Source organism: Mustelus asterias, chromosome 11 (genome assembly GCF_964213995.1).
Source record: "Mustelus asterias chromosome 11, sMusAst1.hap1.1, whole genome shotgun sequence".
NCBI lineage: Eukaryota > Metazoa > Chordata > Chondrichthyes > Carcharhiniformes > Triakidae > Mustelus > Mustelus asterias.
In genome coordinates, this window is record NC_135811.1 from 105,808,146 (window position 1) to 105,832,199 (window position 24,054).

Sequence of the window (24,054 nt, forward strand, 5' to 3'; positions counted from 1 at the left end):
TTCCACAGAAACTGCTAGAACCAGCAGGGCAATTCACAGGGACAGACTACCAGTCCCAAGCGTAAGAACAGAAAGTTCCAGAAACTGAGGAATGGGACACAGCGGAAACTCCCAGGAAAGCTGTGAAGTCAAAGAATGTTAAAGTAAGGAGCGGAGAGAGATATCCAGTTAAAGTCAAGGTTGCAATGTACAGATCTGGAGATATCAGCCAGCGACAAGCCAGACATCCGTGGTGATCCTAAGGTTGGTGACACCTTAGTACAGCTTGTGAGGCAGTGGTTTTCTTTTGGTGTGGCTGGGTACCTGAGAGATTGCATGGAAGCTTGAATGCATGTGGCAATCCAGGGCACAGGAACACAGGTTGAAGTCCTGGAGGTGGATCCTACGTGAAAGCATCTGAGAGAGACTGTTCTTTGGGAGAAAATTCCAAGACATATCCTTCAACAGCGGATATTCGAAATCCTCGTTTGAAAGTCAGAGTTCCAGTGAGGCCAGACAAGCATCTAGGGGGATTTGATGAGAAATCCACAGAAGTTGCTTTGGGTGGCACCTGTCACTTAGTTTCAGAGTGTGGTGTGTTTACCTATTGGTTCATAGAGGACTGTGTTCTTATCGAGAACATTAGAGTTTAAGATACAATTAAAAAATGTGTTATCCTTACAAATCTGTATACATCTGTAAAGGCAAAGTTGGCGTGAAGGAGTGGCATATTATAGTTAATATTTACTCGTTTCATGTCCGTTCTTTTGTTAAAGTCCATTGGCAGTCCTGTGACCCTGTTCATCCATGTCCACAAACAAAAACTAAAAGTGAGGAACTGTCAAGCCAGGTTCCATCTGGGATCTGACTTCACTGGTAGTATCAGCTGGGATCAAAGCAGTACTGATCACAGCAGACCACCATGATACCTGAAATTTTCTCCTTCGTCTGTGTGGGTTTCCTCCAGGTGCTCCAGTTTTCTCTCTCAGTCCAAAGATGTGCGGGTTAGGTTGATTGGCGATGCTAAATTGACCTGAGTGTCAGGGGGATTAGCAGGGTAAATGTGTGGGGTTACAGGAATAGGGCTTGGGTGGGATTGTGGTTGGTACAGGCTCAATGGGCCGAATGGCCTCCTTCTGTACTGTAAGGATTCTATGATTCTATATGTTAGGGTATCAAAGCAGAAACCCCAAAGTATGTTATGAAGCCTGACTAGAGCCCAACAGTTTCAAAACAAACAATTTAACATTACAGTTTAAATTATAACGAATGAGTTAACTTAACTTTTACCAACTGAAATAATGAAACATAAGATACAATTCTCAACTGTTAATCTATCTCTATTAGTTCCAATTTAAGCAATATTCCTTTTATAGACTTAAACTCCTCTTCAAAGCCAGTTAGTAAACAACTACAGGCTTACGTATTTTTACTTGTTAACAATCCTAGAGTCTTTCAATATCTCTGGAGTGAGAGAGAGAGCAGAGAGCAAGCGAGAGATCTCTTGCTTCTTTCAGAACCAAGCACGAACTCCTTGCTATTCCCTGTAAATTCAGCTCCTCCCATTAACACATGACTCTGTCTCTCGTCAATCAACCTAATTAAACCCTACTCTGAAACCCCAGGGGAAAAAGCAAAATAAAAAAATGCATTAACTCAAGTTAAAACAAACACATCCCTAGCTAATATCAATCATTAATCTGTATTCTCAGTATTTGACCTGTCTGGTGCAGACAAACCGCCAGCACGTAAACCGAGCTGAATTCTAAACTTACCCCTCATTAGAAACAAGATTTTAAAAATGCATTTATTAAAGGCACAGTCTTGTCACACATAAAGCTGGGCTTTTATCTGAGCTGGGTAATGCCTTCTTTGAACATTAGCCTGTCTTACTGCCCCTATGGCCCTTCCTTATCCAATAAGAATCATGCCATTGTTCACCTCTGCCCACTCTCTCTCTCTTCCAATCTTCTCATTGCAGGTGTCAAAACTCTTCTGGAGTCTTCACTGCACAATGGCTCTTACCCTCTTCGCTGTGCCTGTACCTGCTCCTGGGGAACCCAGAAATACCCTTCTACTAACAGTTCTCGTCTATGACCATACATTCTGTAAACTCTCTAAAGATCACAGCTTTCAATTCTTTGCCACCAGTCTTTTTGTAAAAACAGCAGACCCAATTGCTGCTAATTTTAGTTAACACTGCTAGTGAACCTGTCTGATTCTTTTTGGTTGTATCACAACTTTGTATGGCTCCTGCTCTGCCCAAGACCGCAAGAAACCACAAAAGGTTGTGAATGTAGCCCAATCAATCATGCAAATCAGCCTCCCATCCACTGACTCGGTCTACACTTCCCGCTGCCTCGACAAAGCAGCCAGCATAATTAAGGACCCCATGCACCCCGGACATTCTCTCTTCCACCTTCTTCCATCAGAAAAGGATACAAAAGTCTGAGGTCATGTACCAACCGACTTCTTCCCTCCTGCCATCAGACTTTTGAATGGATCTACGTCACATCAAGTTGATCTTTCTCTACACCTATGACTGTCGCACTACATTCTGCACTCTCTCCTTTCCTTCCCTATGTATGGTATGCTTTGTCTGTATAGTACACAAGAAACAATACTTTTCACGGTATGCTAATACATGTGACAATAATAAATCAAATCGAAACAAACCAAACCCTCAACTCTCTTGAGAAGACAAGATGCTGACACTCTCTGCAACCAGTACACCCCATGGAAGATGGTAAAATCATAGTGGTCAAATGACTGCTTACACAATCTCAAAGGGCTGACTATCACCGGCTTGCACGGTCCCAATTTTGTTGCTCAGCCTCCCCAGGGCCAGGAAATTTGATTGGCAGCAGGAGGACATCTATTGCAATGTGTTCTCCTGCCATTTCACTGCTCCCTCCCACTTCCAAAGCCCACATATGCCTTTTGTCACAGAGCTGGTAACATACTAATGTTACACATATGTTTTTGAATAATGGATTATGATGAAAGAGCAACCAAAATACTTCAGTTCTATCTTTGCTGGTAGTACATTGGGACTCAAAATGTTCTATTGCAGAACTTCATAGGGTGGAATTTAATGCCCCCCCTTCCTTAGGTGAGTTTGCAGGGAGTTAATCAGACGGTGTCTGAGGACCTGGTCACCTGCCTGCCTCTTCCCCAATTAAATCTGGAACAGAAAAGCCTGTGGCTGGCCTTCCAGCCCACTGCTATTTGAGCCCTTAAATAGCAATCGACACCCACTCAAGAGTCACTTCCACCACCAATGTGAATCAACCAGCAGCAGGTGAACAAAGAACAGTAAAGCACAGGAACAGGCCCTTCAGCCCACCAAGTCTGTGCCGATAAAGATGCCTCTCTAATCTAATATTTTCTTGCCTCTACATGGTTCACATCCCTCTATTTTCTGCTTATTCATGTATCTATCCAGATGCCTCTTGAATGTTGTTATAGAATTTGTTGCTGCCACCTCCTCGGCAGCTCGTTCCAGGCATTCACCAGCCTGAGAGAAATATTTGCCCCTTACATCTCTTTTAAAATTCCCCCTCTCACTTCCAACCTACGCCCCCGATAATTGACCCTTCGACCCTTCCACTGCTACTCTGCTTTCTATGCAGTTTTGTACCCATTTTACCAGCTCACCTTGGATCCCATATGATTTCACCTTCTGTATCAGCCTGCCACAAGGAACTTATTGAAAGCTTTTCTAAACTCCATGTATACAACATCCACTGCCCTGCCCTGTTCAATTTTTCTTGCCACTTCCTCAAAGAACTCAATCAAGTTTGTGAGACACAATCTTCTCTTCACAAAACCATGCTGCCTATCGCTAATAAGCCTATTCTCTTCCAGATGTGAGTACATCCTGTCCCTAAGAATCTTCTCCAATAATTTCCCCACCACTGATGTAAGGCTCACAGGCTTGTAATTTCCGGGATTGTCTCTCCTGCCCTTCTTAAACAAAGGTACAATGTTAGCTACTCTCCAATCCTCTGGTACCGTGGCTAAAGAGGATATAAAGATTTTGGCCAAGGCCTCAGCAATTTCTTCCCTCGCCTCTCTCGGTATTCTGGGTTAGACTCTATGTGGTCCTGGGGCCTTGTCCACCTTAATGTTTTTCAAAATCTCCAATACCTCCTCCCTTTTTATCTCAACATGTCCTAGAATGTCAACATCCTCTTTTCTGCACTCACCATCCACCATATCCTTCTCCTTTGTGAATACTGATGCAAAATTCTCATTAAGGACCTCACCCACCTCATCTGGGTCCACACACAAATTCCCTCCACTGTCCTCGAGTGGACCTACCCTTTCCTTAGCTATCCTCTTCCTCCTTATATACGCATAAAAAGCCTTGGGATGCTCCTTAATCCTGCCCGCCAAGGACATTTCATGGGCCCTTTTTGCCCTAAATCCCTATTTAAGCTCTAGGTGGGGAGTCGCTCCTTGGGAAGACCGACCCTGTCCAGTTTTCTTGCAGGTTTCCCGCTCTTCTGGTGCATTGCTAACTGCTATCACCACTGTCCCAGCACTGGTAGCTCCAATTGCCCAGCAGCTCTCAGATGTGAGATTTCCACCTTGGAGTCTTTTATCCCAGGTAAGGCATTCCACTAGCCACTTAAGCACCCGAGGAGCACATAATATGGCAGGCCTTCCTGAAAGGTGATGTAGGCTCACGCCAGCTCTTCAGCCAACCAGCAAGAACCCCATTAAATACTGCCCCTACAATAAGATTTGTTTTTTTCGAGCTAATCACTTTTTGGGGTCAAGAAAATACCAACGTAAGCTAGTTCAAAGATTTGACAGTATTTTAAAAGCTTTTCTATTTGAATGAAATATAAATTAATATCTGTAATAAACACATCACAAGACTTTTACTTGCACTTTATTTAATTTTGTCCACGGTTACATTCTGCTATTACTAAGCTTTTTCTATTACATAATCCATTAGACTTCAGCCAGTTTACATAAATGCATTTCAAATGTCAATGTAAAGCTACATCACTTGAAGCACCCAACAGCACATTTTGCAATAAGAGTCCAAAATATATAGAATTCTAGGGAGCATCTCATGCAATAAGGGTCCGAAATATATAAAATTCTAGGGAACAGCATACGGAATAAAAATAGGTCAAATTCTTCTGGCGTCCCACGATGTTATCAGTTCAGTTCCATCTGCCCAAAGCATCAGATCCCCCACAATCTAGAGACATAAATCCATTTTTAATAGCTAAATCTGGATATAGCAAGTCCCAAGTATGCACATGCGCGCACACACGCGGGCATGCGCGCACACACAACACACACCACCCAACCTTTCACACATATCACATCCAGCCTCACATGTTCAGTTGGATGTGGGGAGAAGGGGTGGAAGAGAGACCTGCAGCAAAGCCCAAGGCCGAGTGGTACCCAAACGTGGATGCATGCCAAAGGGAGTGCTGGGAACCAGGAGAACTGGTAGGAATGCGGCCCAACCTGGGCCAGAGCATCAGGAGCAGGGTGAAAGTGGCAGGAGCCATGGGCAAGTGTTGTTAGCAGAGGTTCCATGTGCTCCAGAGTCGCTCTATCTTCATATACTTGTATTTGCCAGTGTTCGATGCTCCTCACAGCCTGTTTCGTTCCCATGTTTGTTGCCAATAGGCCGAGCCTGTCAGTAACAAACACAAGAGAGAAAGACTGTGACTAGAGGAGCAGTCCCCTGCCGAAATCTTCAAACTCACTAACCTCTCTTACGAGCATTTTCAACAATCCTTCCATAGGTCACAGAAAGGCTTCACAGGCTGCATGGCAGCCCACCAATCACGGGTTGGACAAACCTGCTGTAAGACTTTATAAATTACTGGGCTAACCTTAGCTTATCTCAATCTGGGCACCACATTTGCAGAAGGCTATTAAGGCCTTCACAAAGATGCAAGAATGGTACTCAGGGAAGACAGACCAGTTATGTGGAACGATAGAAGAAGCTGGGATTGTTCTCCTCAGATAGAAAAAAGTTGGGATAAATGTGTCCTTTTCAGAGTGGAAAGATGTAACTAGTGGAGTACCACAGGGATCAGTTCTTGGCCAACAATTGTTCAATATTTGCATTAATGACCTGGAGGAAGAAACAGAATGCAAGTTTTCCAAATTTGCTGATGATACGAAGATAGGAGGAAGGGCAGGTTGTGATGAGGATATTGTGAATCTGCAATGGGATATATATAGATCAGGTGACTGGGTAAAAACCTGGCAAATGGAGTTTAATGTGGGAAAGTATGAGGTCACCTATGGCAGATGAGAAGCTAGAAACTATTATCACGAAAGAGGTAGTGTTGGGCAAGTTAACGGGGCTAAAGGTAGACAAGTCTCCTGGTCCTGATGGAATGAATCCCAGGGTACTAAAAGAGATGGCAGGAGAAATAGCAAGTGCACTAGTGGTAATTTACCAAAATTCGCTGGACTTTGGGGTGGTTCCCGCAGACTGGAAAACAGCAAATGTGACGCCACTGTTTAAAAAAGGAGGTAGACAAAAGACAGGTAACTATAGGCAGGTTAGCTTAACTTCTGTAGTAGGGAAAATGCTTGAATCTATCATCAAGGGAGAAATAGCGAGACATCTGTATATAAATTGTCCCATTGGTAATACGCAGCATGGGTTCATGAAGGGCAGGTCATGTTTGACTAATTTGGTGGAATTCTTTGAGAACATTACATGTGCAGTTGTCAATGGGGAACCTGTGGATGTGGCGTATCTAGATTTCCAGAAGGTATTTGACAAGGTGCCGCACCAAAGACTGCTACATAAGATAAAGGTGCACAGTGTTACGGGTAATGTATTAGCATGGATAGAGGATTGGTTAACTAACAGAAAGCAAAGAGTGGGGGTAAATGGGTGTTTTTCTGATTGGCGATCAGTGACTAGTGGTGTGCCTCAGGGATCAGTGTTGGTACCGCAATTTTTTGCGATTTACAGAGATGATTTGGAGTTGGGGACCACGTGTTGTGTGTCAAAATTCGCAGATGACACTAAGCTGGGCGGAAGAACAAAGTGTGCAGAGGATGCTGAAAGTCTGCAAAGGGATATAGATAGTCTAAGTGAGTGGGCGAGGGTCTGGCAGATGGAGTACAATGTTGGTAAATATGAGGTCATCCATTTTGGTAGGAATAACAGCAAAATGGACTACTATTTAAATGGTAAAAAATTGCAGCATGCTGCTGTGAAGAGGGACCTGGGTGTCCTTGTGCAGGAATCTCAAGGAGTTGGTTTGCAGGTGCAGCAGATAATTAAGAAGGCAAATGGAATTTTGTCCTTCATTGCGAGAGGGATGGAGTTTAAAAACAGCGAGATTATGTTGCAGCTGTATAAGGTGCTGGTGAGGCCACACCTGGAATACTGTGTACAGTTTTAGTCTCCTTACTTGAAAAAGGAAAATCTGGCACTGGAGGGGGTGCAGACAAGATTCACTAGGTTGATTGCGGAGTTGAGAGGGTTGGCTTATGAGGAGAGACTGAGTAGACTGGGGCTATATTCATTGGAATTCAGAAGAATGAGGGGAGATCTTATAGAAACATATAAGATTATGAAGGGAATAGATAAGATAGAAGCAGGGAAGTTGTTTCCACTGGCGGGTGAAACTAGAACTAGGGGGCATGGCCTCAAAATAAGGGGAAGCAGATTTAGGACTGAGTTGAGGAGGAACTTCTTCACACAAAGGGTTGTGAATCTGTGGAATTCCCTGCCCAGTGAAGCAGTTGAGGCTACCTCATTGAATGTTTTTAAAGGCAAGGATAGATACATTTTTGAACAGTAAAGGAATTAAGGGTTATGGTGAGCGGGCGGGTAAGTGGAGCTGAGTCCACAAAAAGATCAGCCATGATCTTATTGAATTTCGGAGCAGGCTCAAGGGGCCAGATGGCCTACTCCTGCTCCTAGTTCTTATGTTCTTATGTTCATGCACTTTGATTGGAGGAATCAAAAGGCAGATTATCTAAATGGAGAGAGGTTGCAGGTGAGTGAAGTGCAGAGGGATCTAGGTGTTCTAGTGCATGAATCGCTTAAAGCTAGCACCTCGAGACCTACCCTTTCCTCCCCAAACAAATTTTGCTCAACTGCTGTGGACAGGACAGAGAGACTGCATAACTATATTGCATACGTAATAACGGGGTGGCCTAAACAAATAAAATTTAATGTGGAATTGTGTTACATAATCATTTTCCTTTCAAATTGGTTCAGCTGTAACATTCACGTTTGAATGCGACATTTTGGCTACTACCAATAATACAGTTTGACTCTAAATAGAGCTGGCAGTGGAATCCCCCAGGTCAAACCTTAGTCTCCTACAATTTCAAAATCATGATATAAGGTACTTGATCAAATGCTGATCTTTGAACAGTAGTGGCAAACATTTTTAACATTTATATTTCTTGCAGTTTTAACATTTTTGCCAGTTTTGCTTAATTAAGAAAATGCTATTAATCCTTCGAGTTAGTTTCTCTGAATGCACTATATGCCTTGTGCAAGGTAGTGGCTAAAATAATCCATATGCCTTAATTTTAGCTTCTAAAGCCAACCCAACAGGCACAATTTAATAAAGTAAAAGAGTGCGCACTGAAATATGGATGAATCATGTTGAAAACATGTTACACTCTTAACTGAATTGATTCTCAGATTTGTCCATTTCAGAAAGCAAAACAAAAATGTTTAAGCATGTTGATCGAAGTTCTAATAATCAAAATTAATGTTCAAGAAGTTATTAATTATGATACAAAGCAGATGCAACTGGGATTACAACATCCCAGAGAGAATTAACAGTTCAATGTTCTAGTCAGAACATTTCATCTGCTTTATAAATCATACATTATGAATTAATGTGACAGCTAGCTCTCAACTGGGCCTCAAATTGTCAAAAGACCAAATCCCAACAAACAGACGAAAACTGCACTCTACTCAAAATGAAATAATGATCAATGTTACTAGTGCAGCAATATAATTTTAACCCCAATACCAACACAGTGTTATATTGTTCAAGGCAAGATGGTGGCGTAAACATAATGTCACTGGACTAGTAACAGAGCGCAGACTCACATCCCACCATGCAACATGTGGGATCAAATCTGGAATTGAAAGCTGGTCTCAATAATGATGATCATGAAACAATCATCGATCGTCATAAAATCCATCTGGTTCACTAAATGTCCTATAGAGAAAGAAATCTGCCAACGTTAGCTGGTCCAATCTACACGACTCCAGATCTACAGCAATGCATTGCTTCATTGCTCTCTGAAACAGCCAGCAAGTCACTCAATTCAAGGGCAATTAGGGCTGGGGAACAAATGTTGATCTTCCCAGCAACACCTGCATCCCATGAAGGAATAAAGAAAAAATATTTGCACTCTCCTCTGGACTTCTGGGAACATTCCATTAGATGGGAAAAAAGGAAATTTCCATTCAAAAAGGGAGGAAGGATATAAATTTGTTGGAAACAGTTTGAAGGTTTATTCGACTAAAAGCTGAAATGGATGGGTTGTCTTATGAGAAAAGGTTGGGCAGCCTAGACTTCAATCCACTGGGGTTTGGAAAAGCAAGAGGTAATTTGATTGAAACATACAAGATCCTGAGGGTCTTGACAGGTTGATGTGGAAAGGATGTTTCCTATTTGCAGGAGACTCTAGAACTCTGGAGTCACTGTTTAAAAATAAGGGTTTGCTGTGACAATACTGTGCTTTTAAGAAATGTATTTTAGTCATGTTTTTTGTGCAGGATCTGGTTCTATGCACTCGGAGCTGTTTTGTCTGGGTCCAGCAGCTGTGTGTTGTTACCGCAGCAGTATAATTGATCTTTATTGCTACAATGTTTGTTTTAATCTGAACTAATGCAGGATTCTGTTCTTGAGGTGTTTTCCCCTGGGATATTTCTCCAGAAGTTGCTGCATGAGAATTAGAAGACAGGTGTTCGTCTGGTTTGCTGTCCAGAAGTGTCCAAAGTCTGGAAATCTAGCACCACGTAAGCATATTTGGTTTTCTATGCTAACTGGTTCTATTACTAACTATGGGAGATCTAGGCTAACTTCATAACATACCTTGAAGTTTCTGATCTGGTCCTTAACAGTGCCCATTTAAGATGGAGATGAGGAGATTGGTTTTTCGTTCAGAAGTTCATGAGTTTACAGAACTCTCTTCCTCAAAAGGTAATGAAAGCAGAGTCTTTGAATATTTTTAAGGCAGAGCTAGACAGATTCTTGATAATCAAGGGGATCAAAAGCTATCAAGAGTGGGAATGTGGAGTTGAGGTTACAATCAGATCAGCCAGGATCTTATTGAATGATGGAGCAGCTCAAGAGTGAGAGCGAGTGATTGAGTGACTGCGAGAGCGAGTGATTGCGTGACTGCGAGAGCGAGTGATTGAGTGACTGCGAGAGCGAGTGATTGAGTGACTGCGAGAGCAAGTGATTGAGTGATTGCGAGAGCGAGTGATTGAGTGACTGCGAGAGCGAGTGATTGAGTGACTGCGAGAGCGAGTGATTGAGTGACTGCGAGAGCGAGTGATTGAATGACTGCGAGTGATTGAGTGATTGTGAGAGCGAGTGATTGAGTGATTGCGAGAGATTGAGTGATTGAGTGACTGCGAGAGCGAGTGATTGAGTGACTGCGAGAGCGAGTGATTGAGTGACTGCGAGAGCGAGTGATTGAGTGACTGCGAGTGATTGAGTGATTGAGTGATTGCGAGAGCGAGTGATTGAGTGATTGAGAGAGCGAGTGAGTGAGGTGAGTGAGTGAGGACTGTGATGAGGAATTACTTCACTCAGAGGGTGGTGAATCTTAGGAATTCTCTGAAAGTAGCTAGCATAATCAAAACATTACAAAGAATTGAGGCACACCTATTTTCTCGAGCAAAACTCCTAACCAATATAAAAAATCTAAACCATGCATGTGTGGCTCTTTCCAGCCGGTGTACGTGCAGGAGGCCCCAGGTTCGCTGGGTCTTAGAGATGCTGACCACAGAGCTGAAGACGAAGGTTAGTTTTAGTTTAATTACATGAATTTTTAATCTGAATCTTTTTTGCGGCACACTTGGGGCAGTGTATCCCTTCCCAATAGTGATGAACTCAATCAAGCACTTGGGTGCCTTTGAATAAGGGATACCCCCGGAAGCCTTCAAGTAACCCTGACAAGATTTGCTTTTGGGACTTCCTGCACAGAGCGTCCCCTGCCCACTGTTGGGTGAATACCAGCGTGCTGTAAAGAAACAGGCTAAAGGATGTCAGAACAGGGGAAAGCAGCAAGACTTAAGGCTCTGCTACATCAACTTTGAAGGCACAGAATATACAGCAGAGAAGTTGTTGGTGTGAAAGGGTGCCACTACAGTTAATGGAAATGTCACAGTAAGAAGTCTCACAACACCAGATTAAAGTCCAACAGGTTTATTTGGTAGCACAAGCTTTCGGAGCACTGCTCCTTTACCAAATGAGTGAAGAGTTGGGTTCACAAACAGGGTACATGTAGACAGACTCAATTGCAAGATAATGGTTGGAAAGCGATCTTAACAGGTAATCAGGTCTTTACAGGTACAGACAATGCGAGTGGAGAGGGGGTTAAGCACAGGTTAAAGAGGTGTGAATTGTCTCAAGCCAGGACAGTTAGTAAGATTTTGCAAGCCCAGGCAAGGCATGGGGTTACAGGTAGTGTGACTTGAACCCAAGATCCTGGTTGAGGCTGTCCTCGTGTGCACAGCTTGGCTATCAGTTTCTGCTAGTCGATTCTGCATTGTCGTGTGCCTTGAAGGCCGCCTTGGAGAACGCTTACCCGAAGATCAGAGGCTGAATGCCCTCGACTGCTGAAGTGCTCTCCGACAGGAAGGGAACACTCCTGCCTGGTGATTGTCGAGCAGTGTCCATTCATCCATTGTCATAGCGTCTGCATGGTCTCGCTGATGTACCATGCCTCAGGACATCCTTTCCTGCAGCGTATCAGGTAGACAACATTGGCCGAGTCGCAAGAGTATGTACCATGTACCTGGTGGATGGTGTTCTCACGTGAGATGATGGCATCCGTGTCAATGATCTGGCACATCTTGCAGAGGTTGCTGTGGCAGGGCTGTGTGGTGTCGTGGTCGCTGTTCTCCTGAAGGCTGGGTAGTTTGCTGTGAACAATGGTCTACTTGAGGTTGCGTGGTTGTTTGAAGGCAAGTAGTGGGGGTGTGGGGGATGGTCTTGGCGAGATGTTCATCTTAGTCGATGACATGTTGAAGGTTCCAAAGGAGATGTCGTAGCTTCTCTGCTCCTGGGAAGTATTGGACGACGGTTGGCCGTGTCCCATGTTTGTCTTCTGAGGAGGCCGATGCAGTTTTTCGCTATGGCGCACCGGAACAGTCGATCATTGAGTTGAGCGTTATATCCTGTTCTTATGAGGCGTCTTTCAGCATCTGTAGGTGTCTGTTGCATTCCTCCTCATCTGAGCAGATCCACTGTATACGGAAGGCTTGTCTGTAGGGGATGGCTTCTTCAACGTGTTTAGGATGGAAGCTGGAGAAGTGAAGCATCGTGAGGTTATCTATGGGCTTGCAGTAGAGTGGAGTGCTGAGGTGACCGTCCTTGATGGAGATGCATGTGTCCAAGAATGCAACTGATTCTGGAGAGTCGTCCATGGTGAGTCTGATGGTGGGATGGAACTTGTTGGTGTCATCATGCAGTTGTTTCAGTGATTCTTCACCGTGAGCCCAAAGGAAGAAAATGTCATCGATGTATCTAGTGTATAGTGTCAGTTGAAGGTCCTGTGCAGTGAAGAGGTCTTGTTCGAACCTGTGCATGAAGATGTTGGCATATTGAGGTGCGAATTTGGTTCCCATGGCTGTTCCGTGTGTCTGAATGAGGAACTGGTTGTTGAAGGTGAAGCTATTGTGGTCCAGGATGAAGCGGATGAGTTGTAGAATTGCATCTGGAAATTGGCAGTTGTCGGCATTGAGCACTGGGGCAGCTGTAGCAATGCCATCGTCGTGGGGGATGCTGGTGTAGGGTGATTGGAAAAAAACATTTTCCAATAGAAATGTCAATATTGGAAGGACAATGATAGATGGAATTTTTTTAAAAAAATTAAACAATAGCTGATGGTTAATTTTAATTATTGCCTACTTCATAAATATCCAAGTAAATTAGAAAATTGATCTTGTCAGTGCAATTTGGTCTTTTCAATCAACCACAGAAGTATACATACCACTATAAACCCATTTCCACATTCTTCCGTATGCCAATGTTACCTTCCTCAAAACTGCCAGTTCCCTCATCAGAACAGCTATTTCCTTGTGAGGTTACTCAAAGTTTGAAATTTCAACACGACTACCAATTAAACTTTAGGTTTCAAGTGTTGGAAATAGATACACAAGATTTAGTCATGGAAAATTTACTGTCCTGTCTAGACTCTGATCTTCCTGTTCAAGATAAAAATACAGCTTTCATCATAACATAGCTTGACTTTTGGAAATCACTATCGCAAGACTAAATTAAAAACAGATTATTGATTGTTCAGAAATGAAATCAAATTGAAATTCCTGTTAGAATCAGATAATACCTACAGTTCAGAGGCCATTCGGCCCCTTGAGCCTGCACTGACAACAATCCCACCCAGGCCTTATCCCCGTAGCATCGGCACATTTGCCCTACTAATCCCCCTGACATCCCCTAACACTAAGGAACAATTTAGCATGGCCAATCAACCTAATCCGCACATTTTTGGACTGTGGGAGGAAACCGGAGCACCCGGAGGAAACCATGCAGACAAAGGAAGAATGTGCAAACTCCACACAATCAACCAAGCCAGGAATCAAACCTGGGCACCTGGCGCTGTGAGGCAGCAGTGCTAACCTGTTGTTCAAACTTGGAAGTTGCCCGTGAACCGGATTATCTGGGAATAAACACAAACTGACCTGACCAAACCCATGTTACATGAAAAGAGTTACATCAGAGTTAAATTAGCAATCTTAATGCAACTTGTGTCCACGATTTTATATATGTTAACCTTGTTTCATGATACTTCAAGTACTGTCCACAGTACTGATCCCATTATTACAAAGAGGATATAGGGGTGCTGGAACACATGCAGGGGAGTAATAATGATTAGGACAGGCACTGTGGCTAATTGCTGACATTCAATCCATGTCCCACTAACAGAAACATGCACCAGGTCTGACAGCTATTGCCCCAATCAAGGGAGTTTGGCAGATGTGAACAAGGCTCCTCATACTGCATGAACTCTGCCATTCTCCCTACGATGGCCACCCATTGCATGATAGTCACAAGGATGCTTTTTCACCGTGTCTGAACTGCTAGCCATTCCTGCAAGGCAGTGCACAACCCCTCCTTCATTCCCCAGCTCTGCCTTGCGTCTCCTGCAGCTTCGGGAGAACTGATCCCGGCAGCTCAGCAACTGGCTGGAAGCCAGCTGGTTCCTTGGCGCCGAAAGACCTCTGCCTGCCCTATCCTTTGGACATTCCCGCCTCCACCTGATGTGCATGTTCAGCTGTGTGATGTGCACCAGAAAGTATCCCAGAGGCCTTACCGCTAACATGCCCCACTGAGGTGACTATCTGCGCTGGTGGATGGTGCATGTTATGCCTGCATCGACTGGTCGTGCTTTCCTCAAAGGTTCCCTCAGAGCTTTCCTCCAAAGGAGGGACATTTGGCACTGCAGATACTGGAGATAGGCCATAGGAATGAAGGTTTGTGGCTTCTCACACCTGTGGCACACACAAACCTAGCTGTTGATCACGGCTCTCCTTAGCCTCCCCTGACAGCTCCATCGCATGTTCCTCAAAGGAGTCGGAGACACCGTTCAGGGACTCCACCTCCAGTTTTTTCCTGCTCCCTCCTGTTATGGGGCATCTTCTCCTCCAGGAACAAAATGGGGGATTGAAAGGGCATGGGGTGTCTGGGCTGGGGCAATCGGGTGGCACATGTTGCGACAGTGCCTTGGCAGGCAGAGGTTATGATGAGGGGTGCCAGAAGGCTGCAGGGTGTCAGTGAGTGGATCGATGTGGACATTCCAGACTGATGCCAGTACGGGATAGATACTGCTGCCCAAACTAAGTCATTTATTTTCTTTCAGCACTAGCCACCAGTCCTCCGTATCAGTGTACAGGCACTGACTGCCACTTCCACCGCTTCCCAGGCTGCATTACCCCTGGGTCTTGGGGGGGGGGGCATGGAACTGCTCTATGCAGTGCCATTTTCCTGGTGTAAGTGACTGTGGGTGCATGATTAGTGTTTAAATGCAGTTTCCCCTTGTTAGTGGCGCACAGCTGTGGCCACTTTAGGTGAGTCACGCACCGAGAGCCTCCATGATTCACACGGAGGCTCTTTCACTGCACTGAGTGTCGAAAGATTGCAATGCGGAAAGCATCTGATAGACCAACATGGAACGCTCCTTTTTTCTCGCCGTTATGACAGAAATATTTTAGGCAAATTTCCACAATAGATGTAATTGATACAAACCCTTTTATCCTACTCTGAAGGCCAGGATACAGAAGGAGATATTCCAGGAGGAGCCCAAATAATGATCAGGAATGGAAGGAGGACACTGTGGCCAGTGGGTTGGAGGGTGGTAAAAGCAGGATCTGGGAGTCTTGGGGAATGAACTAGTGCAACACAGTGGCCTCTATGTATGGCAGCAACTGCACTGGTGACACAGGGATTTTGTTTTGATAAGGTAGGATCTGGTAATGGCGGTTACGAGATTAAGAGCAACGGGGAAAAGGCAATGAGGATTGAGATACTAGAATCTGAGAACAGTAGTGCAAAGGGATGCTGAAGTGATGCAGTATTGCAAAGGTGCATGTCAGGACTATTCTCAGGTGCATTGGGATTTAGATATATAGGCTGGATGTCAAACATTTCTGATACTCAGGAGCTATATGTTTTTTTAAAAAATGCAGGAAGGCTCTCACACTGAGCAGAGTCACATTATTGGGGGAAATGTTAAAAAAATAGAAGTGCATCGTATTAGAGAGGTTAATGGATATTGTGAAGTGGTAGGAAGTTCAGGATAAGCAAGAAGTATGAAGTGTGGTTAGTAAACACTTGGGCAATAAGCTTGGGATCATAAAGAGTGGAGATGTAGACAGTAATTAATTCAGTGTAGTGGGGATCAGACTATCAGGGAAGTTTGAAATGACTGAGCTGCTGTGTGGGAGCATGTAGGAAAGAAAAGGGAACAGACAAGTCTCCCAGTCAGCCAGGTAGTTGGACTCTTTTAGGGCAAAGGGATGGAACTTAGAGCAGGGGGAGCTATGCGAAGAGAGAGAAGAATACAACAGGAGCTGAACTTGGAGAAGTAACACAATAGCCCAGGCTTTTCACGGTGAACTTTCATTATCCTTCTGAATCTGAGATAACTTCAAGGATTAGCACAAGCAAAGAGCAACACAGAAACCCTAAAGTTGTGGTCTGTCATTCACTGTTCCACCACAGGTTGTGCTTCCCCCCATCTCCAGGCCAGTTTATCAGTGAAATTAGTTGATTTAACATAGACTTCCCCTTTTTCGGTCCCGAATTGCTGTTAGAAATCCTATCAAAAAAAAGTTTGTTTAAAAAAAAGTTTGTTTAATGAGGTGTAACTGCATTTTTCGACAGGGATACTGCTGAACAACCAATCCATCCCTGAAAAATATTTTTACATTTCTAGAATATTAAATGTCTCCAAAATGATAACAATTAGATATTTTTTCCAAACCAGAACTTTTAAATAACTTACAATTGAAAATTTTCAGCCTTATTCTTAACCCTACATGTACATCCCAATCTCTATTTTATTCTTTAAAATTGTTACAAGGTACTTTTCAATTCCTGGTTGGCTGCAAGAATCCTTAATATGATTGTCTGCTTGATAACATCATTTCAGCTCCACACTGGGAATCTCCACTAAAGAACACTACAACCAACTGTATGTCAAGAGAGTTACTGAGCTGGATGAGGTATCCAGACGAGCACTCAGATCCTGCACGGACCAGCTGGCGAGGGTATTCATAGAAACATAGGAACGAGGAACAAAAGCAGGCAAATTCAGCCCTTCAAGCTTGCTCTGTTATTCAATCAGAGCATGGCTGATCTCTCCCTGGTCTCAAAACCACCTCCCCACCTGTTCCCCATATCCCCTTATCCCTTTTTAAAATTAGGAATATATCTATCTCCTTCTTGAAACCATTCAATGATTCAGACTCCACCGTGCTATGGAGCAGCGAGTTCCACAAATTCACCACCCTCTGCAAGTAGTAGTTCCTCCTCATCTCAGTGGTAAATCTACTGCCTCTCAACCTATACCTGTGACCTCTGGTTTTAGATTGCCTCATAAGAGGAAACATTTGGTCTACATTTACTTATCAATCCCTTTTAAAATTTTATATACCTCGATCAGATCCCCTCTCATCCTTCTGAACTTCAGTGAGTACAAGATCAAACTGTTTACTCTCTCCCTATACGTCAACCCTTTCATCCCCAGAATCAATCTGGTGAATCTCTCTGGACTGCCTCCAATACCGCCACATCCTTTCTCAAATGAGACCAAAACGAGACAATACTCCAGATGTGGTCTTACCAATCTTACCAACACCCCATACAGTTGCAACAACACTTCTCTACTCTGAAACTCCAGTCACTTTGCAATCAATGCCAACATCCCATTTGCCGTTTTTCATTACATGCTGCACCTGCATACCGACTTTCTGCAATTCATAAACATAGACACCCAGATCCCTCTGCCCAGACGCATTTTGAATCTGCTTTCCATTTAGGTAATAATTTGCCTATTATTTCTGCCAAAATGGACAACTTCACATTTATCCACATTAAACTCCATCTGCCAAATTTTGGCCCATTCCCCTAGCCTATCTATATCTGTCTGTAAAATCTTTATATCCTCTTCACTGGCGGCTTCCCCATCTATTTTACTATCATCTGCAAATTTTACTATGTTACACTCTGTCCCTGCTTGCAGATCATTTATGTACATTGTAAACAGTTGAGGTCTGAGGACTGACCCCTGCAGTACCCCGCTAGTTACATTTCACTAGCCAGAGAAGGAACCCTTTATCCCAACCCCCTGTTTTATGTCAGTCAGCCAATCCTCAATCCAATCTCGTACTCTACCCCGAATCCCTTGTGATCTCACCTTCTGGATCAGTATTTTATGCAGCAACTGGAAGTCTAGATATACCACATCCAAAGACTCCCCATTATCCATCATGCTGGTTATGTCCTCAGAGAACTCAAGCAAGTTTGTCAAGCATGATTTACTCTTCATAAAACCATGCTGACAATGGTAGATTGAGCTTTGCCTTTTCAGTATCAGTAAAATGAAGGAGATAGTCATCGACTTCAGGAAACATAGTGCAGGACATGCCCCTGTCTACATCAAAGATGATGAAGTGGAGATAGTCGAGAGTTTCAAGTTTCTAGGCATTCGGATCACCAACAGTCTGTCCTGGTCCCTCTACACGGACACTATAGTTAAGAAAGTCCATCAACACCTCTAATTTTTAAGAAGGCCAAGGAAATTCGACATGTCCACTATGACTCTCATCAATTTTTTTACACATGCACCATAGAAAGTATCCTTTCCTGATGCATCACAGCTTGGTGGGGCTCCTGCTCTGACCAAGACCACAAGAAACTACAAAGAGTTGTGAACAAAGCCCAGTCCATCACACAAACCAGCCTCCCATCCATTTATTCCATCTACACTTTCCACTGCCTCAGGAAAGCAGCCAGCATAATTAGGGACCCCATGCAACCTGGACATTTACTCTCTTCCACCTTCTTCCATCGGGAAAAGGATACAAAAGTCTGAAAACACCTATCAACCTACTCAAGAGCAGCTTCTTCCCTGCTGCCATCAAACATTTGAATGGTCCTGTCACATATTAAGCTGATCTTTCTTCCCACCTTATTGGTAAATGCAACACTATATTCTGCACCCTATCCTTTCCTCTTCCCCTATGTACTCTACGAACGGTATGTTTTGTCTGTATAGCTCGCAACAAACAATACTTTTCATTGTATCCCATTACATATGACGATAATAAATCAATCAATCACAGAAACAAGATCACTGCGTAACTTTCTTCAGGGTCAGCATTGAGTGTTATTGCTTCGCCACTGACCACAAACTTTAGGCTACAGGAACCACACAAACTACAGGAACAGTAGACCAAGAGAGAGAAAACCTGGAGTATGGAATGTACCTGCTGGGAGCTCCTGATGAAGTTGGCACTACAGCTGTGAGAGCCAATTAGGAATAAGTGATGGGAAGACCAAGCCTTGGATTGATTCACAGATAGGTAGGGATGGCGCATAAGCATACAGAAAAGCATTACAGGCAGGTGTGATGGGAACTAACTGGAAAGTGTTAGTTTGTGAGGTTTTGTATGGCAAAAAGAGGGAGAAACAGAAAGGTATACAAAAATGTAATTCCCAATTATCTGCTTGGGGTTATAATGAACATTACCTCTTATTAATTGAAACTTGTTTTCCTATCATCACAGGTCAAAAGAGCATCAAACTACCAACCCTTAAATTGATCTTGGCAAGAGTCAGTATTTCCTGGAAGATTCTGAATCAGGTCATTGGATTTAATTCCAACCAGCTGATTGACTGCGTACATTGAAGCTGTCTGTGCATGCTTGTCAGAACGTCAAAGATTGTATTACACATATTTCAGGTTAGTGCTTCTTATAAGGGTATTGGCAGCCTGTCCAAGCCTACAAAGGTGGGCTTGCTCGTTAGGTAGGTTCAAAGTCCAGGTTAACACAGTTACTTGCCAAATTTCATCCAGTGTTATAATCATAATACCATACAAGAAATGATTAGTCTAAAGACAAATGTACTTGCTGACTGTTTAATTTTTTTTTAAATCATAAAAATAACATGGCTGATCAGTTTTCATTTAAACCATTTTCCATTTTCACACAAAATGCACCACTCCCATCTGAAAGGTTGAGCTATCCCACAAATATGACATTGCCTTTCTGTGGCCAATCACTAGAAGTTTATCTCTCCAATTTTCTGTTTTTCTCTGAATAGTGACTGCCTCAAAAGCTCTGCTCTGCAGATGGGATAATAAGTAAATAAATTGGCCTTCAGGTGGTAATGGGCTTGAATTGACCACAACAGGTACCAGGCCTACTCCACCTGGGATTCTTCTGTGGCTGTCACTGATGTAGGAATTTAAATTTTACATAAAACATTTGTCTGGAACTAGGAGGAAAAGAAGTGCTTCCTCAACTATGAAATCGACATGAACAGACCTCCCCACTCATTTGTGGAATTCACTAATTTCCACCATAATGGATACTTTTGACTCATATTGAAGTTAAAATTCAAAGGCATTTTGAATGCAACTTCCAGTGATCTTGATTCAACACTCCAGCCATTTCAGGCTTACTGCTACACAAACATTTCCTCTATTAACACTATGAGATTTACTGGAAAATTCTGACTTCTCTCACATTGTGCCTTTCAGAATGCCAGACCTCATCGGTGGAGTACCAAAAGTGGAATTTTGTTTTATTACTTTCATTGGTTTAAATTCTTGTGCTATATTCGAATATAGCACAACCCACAAAAGTAAATTTACAAAGCTGATGAAGGAAACAATTTTTTAAAGAATAACTCACTGTTAACACTTATTGCTGAGTTGCCCTCAGCAGATAATGTTGGACCTTCTTAGGCACTGAAATCAGTATAGTTTGCAATGCTATTTTGCAGCAGTTTGATTCTGCTTGCTTGGTCATTTCAAAAGGACAGTCATTCCTGTTGGTGTGAACGTGAAACAAGATTTCCCATAAATTTGATCATTTAGGGGTGCATGGTCAACAGAAAAAAATGGAGCACACCAACAACAAAGAACAAAGAAAAGTACAGCACAGGAACAGGCCCTTCAGCCCTCCAAGTGCGTGCCGATCATGATGCCCTAACACTGATGTAGAAATTTAAATTTTACGTAAAGCATTTGTCTGGAACTAGGAGGAAAAGAAGTGCTTCCACAACTATGAAATCCACATGAACAGACCTCCCCACTCCCATTTGTGGAATTCACTAATGTCCACCATAATTAGAAATGAAAAATTATTCCATTTTGTATATACAAAAAAACTTTCTGCCCTTACTTGGTCCATAGTTCTCTATATATGTACTCATCCAGAGGCTTCTTAAATCTTGCTAATGTGACTGTTCCACCACCTCCTTTTGGCAGTACGTTCCAGACACCTACCACTCTCTCTGAAAAACTTCCCCCTCACATCTCCCTTAAACTTTCCCCCTCTCACCTTGAACCTGTGCCTTATAATTGTCACTTCCATCCTGGGAAAAAGCCTCTGACTATCCACCCGGTCTATATTTCTCATCATTTTGTAGACCTCTATCAGGTCTCCCCTCAGCCTTTCCAGTGAAAACAGTCCTAGTTTATTCATCCTCTCCTCATAGTCAACACTCTTGAGATCAGGCAATATCCTGGTGAACCATCACAGCACTCTCTCCAGAGCTTCCACATCCTTCTGGTAGTGTCTTGACCAGAACTGCACACAATACTCCAAATGCGGCCTAACCAAGATTTTGTACATTTGCAACATGCTTTCCCAACTCCTGTACTCAATACCCTGGCTGATGAAGGCAAGCATGCCATATGACTTCGTAAATCACCTTGGCCACCTGCATTGTCACTTTCAGGGAACTGTGAACCTGCATGCCCAGATCTCTCTGTATGGTAATGTTCCTAAGGGTTCTGCCATTTACAGCATAATTCACACCTAAATTTGATCCTCCAAAATGCATCACCTTGAATTTGTCCGGATTAAATGTCAGCTGCCATTTCTGTGACCAAATCTCCAATCTATCGATATCCTGTTGTATCCTCTGACAATCCTCGGCACTATCAGCAACTCCACCAATCTTTGTGTAAACTGCAAACTTACTAATCAGACCACCCACATTTTCCTCCAGATCATTTATATATACTACAAACAACAGAGGTCCCAGCACTGATCCCTGCGGATCACCACTAGCTACAGACCTCCATTCTGAAAAACACCCTTCCACCGTTACTTTCTGTCTTCTATGACCGGTTCTGTATCCATCTAGCCAGCCCGTCCTGAATCCCTTGTGATTTTAGTTTTTGTATCAATCTGCCATGCGGGACCTTGTCAAACGCCTTACTAAAGTCCATATAAACTACATCCACAGCCTCTCTTCAATTATCTTTTTTACTTCTTCAAAAAGCTCAATAAATTGGTGATACATGACTTTCCCCGTACAAAACATGCTGCCTGTCACTGACTAGTCCATTTTCTTCCAAATGTGCATATATCCTATCCCTCAGTATCTTCTCCAAAAACTTCCCCACCACTGACGTCAGACTCACCGACCTATAATTTTCCTGGATTATCCCTACTTCCTTTCTTAAACAAGGGAACAATATTGGCTATTCTCCAGTCCTCTGGAACCTCACCTGTGGTCAAAGAGGATGTGAAGACATCTGTTAAGGCCCCAGCTATTTCTCCCCTTGCCTCCCGCAATACCCTCCCGGATAGATCCCATCCAGCCCGGGGATTTGTTTACCTTAATGCCTATCCCTGATCTCAACATTGATTATATTTTTCTCCTAGGTGAATACCGATACAAAGTACTCTTTAAGGATCTCACCCACTTCCTGTGGCTCCATGCATAACTTCCCTCCATTGTCCTTGAGTGGGCTACGCTCCTGCTCCTAATATATACATAAAAAGCCTAGGGATTTTCCTTGACCCTGTTTACTAAAGACATTTCATGCTCCTTTTAGCCCTCCTAATTCTGCATTTAAGTTCCTTCCTACTTTCACTAAACTCCTCAAGGGCTTTGTCAGTTTTTAGATACCTAGATCCATCATATGCTTCCTTTTGACTAAGCTTACAATTTCCATTGTCATCCATGGTTCCAGAATCCTGCCATTTTTATCCCTCATTTTTTGGGGACATGCCTGTACTGCATTTCAATCAACTAGCCTTTAAAATCCTCCCACGTCAGGTGTAGATTTTTTTAATAGAAACCCTACAGTACAGAAAGAGGCCATTCGGCCCATCGAGTCTGCACTGACCACAATCCCACCCAGGCTCTATCCCCCGTATCCCTATAATTTTACCCACTAATCCCTCTAACCTACACATCTCAGGACACTAAGGGGCAATTTTACAATGGCCAATCAACCTAATCCGCACATCTTTGGACTGTGGGAGGAAACCGGAGCACCCGGAGGAAACCCACACAGACACAAGGAGAATGTGCAAACTCCACACAGACAGTGATCCAAGCCGGGAATCGAACCCAGGTCCCTGGAGCTGTGAAGCAGCAGTGCTAACCACTGTGCTACCATGCCGCCCCAAATATTTGCCTTCAAATAGCCACTCCCAATCCACATTCCCCAGTTCCTGTCGAACTTGTATGTATTTGGCCCTCACCCAAGTAAACACACTCACCCGAGGGCCACTCTTGTCCTTATCCATGACTACACGAAATCTTATGGAATTATGGTCGCTGAGCCCAAAATGCTCCCCCACTGAAACATCGATCACCTGGCCCGGCTTATTCCCCAATACTAAGTCTGGTATGGCCCCCTCGCTGGTTGGATTGTCAACATACTGTATCAAAAAGCCCTCCATGACACATCTAACAATTTGCTCTCCATCTGAGCCCCTGGCTCTAAGGGAGCCCCGGTCAACATGGCGGGGGGGGGGGGGGGGGGGGGGGGGGGGGGAGCTAAAGTCACCCACCACAACTACCCTGTTTTTTCACACCTTTCCAGTATCTGACTACACATCTGCTCCTCTGTCTCCTGCAGGGGGTTGGGAGATAGTACACTCCCAACATTGTGATTTCACCCTTCCTATTCCTGAGCTCCACCCATAATGCCTCATTATAAGATCCCTCCAATGTGTCCTCCCTCAAAACAGCTGAGGGGGAGAAGTTGTTTATAAATGGCAGTTACAAATTATGACGTAGCAGCTAATTCAGCTTTTGAGAATTTATTTAATTCCGGCCTTGGGCAACTGTGACATTCTCCCTGTGT

At 43.5% G+C, this 24,054-nt stretch overlaps 1 protein-coding gene across 1 annotated transcript in view; it reads right to left on the reverse strand.

Annotated features, from left to right (window-relative positions):
* The window catches only part of LOC144500763 (rho GTPase-activating protein 23-like), a 369,135-nt gene that overhangs the window by 304,896 nt on the left and 40,185 nt on the right, over window positions 1–24,054 (reverse strand). The gene's annotated exons all lie outside the window — the stretch shown is intronic.